Genomic DNA, 4,778 nt, shown 5'->3' with positions numbered 1-4,778 from the left:
CTTCAGATTCTTGAGGTGGTGAGAGCACATGCACTGTTCCTCTGATGTGTGACTCCCTGTGAGGACCCAGAGCCCTCTTGCATGCAATTTGCTGTGGGGCCCCAGCACCCATGGTAGGATGGCACCCTATGTCCATCTGGCAGCGCACCTGCAGTGTGGTCCTGTGGCCCCTGGCTAGGCACACTGGTTTGCTCCAGGTCACACTGGCAGCACTTTCCTATAGCCTGGAGTGAGGAATTTGCTGGGTTTCTCTGGGTAGCCCCTGCAGGACTGTTCCAGGGTCCAGGGAGAAGCAGGTGCAGGTTATTCTGTGTCACACAGTCAGAGCTCCTCTATGGCCTGCTGGGTTATTTCAGGTTGCCTTGGCAGCAAGATGCTGGCCTTGGTATGGAGTGGGCATGGGTTGCTCTAGGTTGCACAGTCCCTACTTTCTTATAGCCTGGATGGAGATGCACACTGGGTTCCTCCAATTTGCCCCTCCTCAATGTGGAGTGGAGGTGGGTTGCCCTGGGTCACTCTGACTGTGCTCCCCTGTCACCCACCTAGGGTGAGGTGTTGCTCTCCTGTTGCCCAGGACAATATGCACATTGGGTTTTTCTGGATGGGCCTGGTAGGACTGTCCTCGGGGCCAGGGTGGAGCAGGCAGAGCTTGCTCTGGGTCGCACAATCAGTGCTCCCCTGTGGCCCAGACTGGGGCATGCTCTGGGTTGCTCTGGGTGACCCTGACAGCAGGTCCCAGGGCTTGGGATGGAGTGGGTTCCAGGTTGCTCTGGTTCAGGCTTGCATCACAGTTCTTGGGCCCAGGGCTGGGGTGGGGCACAGGGTTCCCCCTGGCTTTCACTCACTGTGGGGTCTAGGTGCTGTATCCTAAGGCACTGGGTCCCAGATGGCTGGTAAGGATGCCTGGTGTGGGAGCTCACTCTGGTGGCACATGCTCCCTGCAGACATCTCGGAGCCTGCCAAGAAGTATGTGCCACTCACTGCTGGGTCACAGTGGTGGTTCCACACAGGTTATGACTGGCAAGCAGCATTCTCTAGGCGTCCTCTGCCATTCCTTATTGAATACTGTCTCTTGAGCTGTTTTTAATTTTTTTATTCATGGTGGATGTTCTCTGATTAGTTGCTTTTGTGGCCTGGCCCTGGGAGGAGGTGCACAACACTGATACCTATTCAGCTTCCAATTTCTCCTTCTGTTTGCTCTAATATTATTTGCAATAGCAACATCCTAAATGTCCACTGATAGGGAACTAGTTATGTAAATTATGTTGTATCTATAACATGGACTGGAAGGAATAAAGCACATTGACTTGGAAGGCTGTCCATTATACATTGTGCTAAGTAAAAGAGAAGGCTATAGTAACTTCATTTTTGTGAAAGAAAATAAACTCACACTAGTTTTTTTTAAAAAATATGGAACACTTCATGAATTTGCATGTCATCCTTGTGCAGGGGCCATGCTAACCTTCTTTGTATCATTCTAATTTTAGTATATGTGCTGCCGAAGCGAGCACTCACACTATGTTTTTATATGTGTAAGTGGAGAAAGAATGTAAGGTTTCACACTAGATTTTCAACAGTGGCTTCATTTGTGAGATGGATTTGGAGGGGGAGTGGAAAAATATATCATTTTAACTTTTGTATTTGAATTGTTTCATTTAACCTGTATTGCTTTAGTCATTCAAGTGACAAAATAAACATACTTAAAAAGGCATATATGCAAGAATGTTCACTGCAGCATTTTCTGTGATAGTGAAAAATGGGAAAATAATATAAATGTCTGACAAGAAAGACTGGTTAGATATGCTGTATATGGCAGATATTATGTGCCTAATACAATGATCTCTGTGTAACAAACTTAGTAATATAAAATGACAATCATTTATTACTACCTTTCAAGACTCTGATGATTGACTGGGCTCATTTACCTGATTCTTGCTAAGAGTCTCTCATGCAGTTGCAGTCAGACAATGGCTATAGGTGGAGAAATCTGAAAAGCTTCCTCATTCATATGTCTGGCAGTTGCTGCTGGTTGCTGGCTAGGAACTCAGCTGAGGGTTTCAGCTGGAACACTTACATGTGACTTATCTGTGTAGTCTGAGTTTCCTCAAGTTGAGACAGTTATGTTCCAAGAGCAAGTGTTCTGAGAAAGAGAGAGCCAGGTGGAAACTGTATTGATTTTATGACCTAGCATCGGGAGTCATGCAGCATTAAATTACATAAACTAAATTTTGTTAGAAGTGAGTTATTAAAGCTAGCCTATATTCTAGAGGAGGAGAATTAGATTCCACCTCTTGATGGGATAAATGTGAAAGAATTTTTGAACTTGTTTTAAAACTACCACATATGTCAACAGTCAGTGGTAACATTATAAAATATTAAAATTTTACTCTTTATTTTTTTAATTTTTCAAATTATCTGCAGAAACATATATTACTTTTAAAATAAGAGATAAAAAGATAACCAAGTGCCACAGAATAAATAAGAGCATGGAAAAGAGTTAAAAGACCTGCATTGTAGTCCTACTTCTGCCCCTTATTCACTGTGAACCTTGGTAAGTTCCTTACTTTCTTGGGGCCTCTTTCCTCACTTGCCACACTTAAGGGTTTGGACTACATGATCTCATAAGGCTCTCCAAATGCTGGAGTTTTCATGACTATTTCTTTTTATATTGGTTTCAGAGAGGAAGTGAGAGGGAGAGAGAGATAGAAACATCAATGATGAGAAAGAATCATTGATTGGCTGCCTCTTGCATGCCTTTTAACTCAGGCATATGTCATGACCAGGAATAAAACCATGACTTCCTGGTTCATATGTCAATGCTCAACCACTGAACCACACTGGCTGGGCAGGACTGTTTCTTTTATAAAACTATTGACTTCTGGTTTCTCCTTCTCATTTACCTTTGCATGTTCTTCTTCTGTTTACTATTTACATTTTTGTGTTTCCCAGGGGTCCATCTTAAGCCTGGGAGCCTTACTTCATTCATTCTCACCACTCTTCCTACTCCCTTTGCCAAACTTACCATATAGAGCTGAAACCTAGGATAAGTCTAAGTTTCCACCATTTTTCTGCTCAATATTCAGGCTGCTGGAACACACACATGCACACACTCACACACTGAAGTTTGGAGCCAATACAAATTTATGGTTTCCCTTCCTCCACTGAGCTGTCTAGCAACCCTTCTGCATGTCCCTGGGTAGCTCATTATTGACTTTGTTAGTGGCTATTTTACATTTTCACTTTTCTTCTTAATCCCTATATTAGGGGTCCTCAAATTACGGCCCACGGGCCACATGCAAATACAAATATTGTATTTGTTCCCATTTTGTTTTTTTACTTCAAAATAGGTTATGTGCAGTGTGCATAGGAATTTGTTCATAGTTTTTTTTTTAAACTATAGTCCGGCCCTCCAACGGTCTGAGGGACAGTGAACTGGCCCCTGTTTAAAAAGTTTGAGGACCCCTGCCCTCTATTCTACTCTCTCTCTTCTCTCATTCATGGAAGTTGACTGTCTCCTATTTGACTGCAAACATGAAGAAAATCAAGTAGTACCTCCCTCAACTTCCATTTTCAGCATCTATAATCCCAATTTTATATGAACCCAATACCTCCGTCTTTCCTTCTGTCTCAGTGGAGGAGGTATAGCTTCTCCTGCTCTGAGTCTATCCCTTCACCCAAACTATGGATCCCATTCTATTCAGCTTCCTCATACATTTGTGTGATCAACTCTCCCCATATACTTCCATATTTTCAACCTCTTTCTACTATTTCTTCTCAATTTATTGTTGGTGAAGTATTCTGTAGATTTCAATTATGTCCAGTTGGTTGAGTGCTGTTGAGTTCAGTTATGCCAACAGATTTGTCTGTTTCTGGTAGAGTGTTCAAGCCTCTAACTATACTATTGGATTTATCTATATCTCCTTGCAATTCTTTAGTGTTTGCCTAATGTATTTTAATGCTCTCTTGTTCAGTGCATGCACATTAAACCTTGTTAGGGTTTCTTGGAGAATTAATCTCTTAATCATTATGTAAAACCCTTCTTTATCCCTGATAATTTTCTTTGTTCTGAAGTCAGGTTTGTCTGAAATTAATATGGCCACTCCAGGTTACTTTTGATTAGTGTTAGCATGGTGTATCTTCTTCCATCACTTTACTTTTTAAAAATGTCATTTTTAAATTACACATTACATTCAATTTTATTTTATATTAGTTTCACATATTAGTTAAACAACCACATCCTTTAAAAAGTGTTCCCCCTGATATTTACAGTACCCACCTGGCAGCATACATAGTTATTATAATATTAGAGGCCTGGTGCAAAGGATTCTTACACTCGTGGGGGGGGCGTGGCCTGCGGGGATCGGCCTGCGGGGATCTGCCCGCTGTGGGAGCACCGCTCATCCCAACCAGCCGAGTGGCTGTGAACCCGTCCTCTGAGTGATGCTCCCACTGTGGGAGCACACTGACCACCAGGGGGCAACTCCTGCGTTGAGTGTCTGCCCCCTGGTGGTCAGTGTGCATCATAGCAGCTGGTTGACTGGTCATTCTGGTTGTTCCACCTTTCGGTCACTGGGCTTTTATTATATAGGATTACTAACTACATTCCCTATGCTGTACTTTATATGCTTTTAATCTTCATATGCATTCATACTTAAAGTGTATTTCATTTTTTTAAAAAAATATATTTTATTGATTTTTTACAGAGAGGAAGGGAGAGGGATAGAGAGTTAGAAACATCGATGAGAGAGAAACATCGATCAGCTGCCTCCTGCATACCC

The 4,778-nt window shown here is 42.5% G+C and overlaps 1 non-coding gene across 1 annotated transcript; it reads right to left on the bottom strand.

Moving 5' to 3' along the window:
• Nucleotides 1-1,404: 1,404 nt before the first annotated feature.
• On the bottom strand, nucleotides 1,405-1,511 carry LOC118654795. The gene has a single exon (XR_004967062.1). It is a non-coding gene; the product is annotated as a U6 spliceosomal RNA (small nuclear RNA).
• Between the last annotated feature and the right edge of the window lie 3,267 nt (nucleotides 1,512-4,778).

This window comes from Myotis myotis, unplaced genomic scaffold (genome assembly GCF_014108235.1).
Source record: "Myotis myotis isolate mMyoMyo1 unplaced genomic scaffold, mMyoMyo1.p scaffold_m19_p_4, whole genome shotgun sequence".
Taxonomy (NCBI): Eukaryota; Metazoa; Chordata; class Mammalia; order Chiroptera; family Vespertilionidae; genus Myotis; species Myotis myotis.
This window is presented reverse-complemented; position numbering and strand designations above follow the sequence as displayed.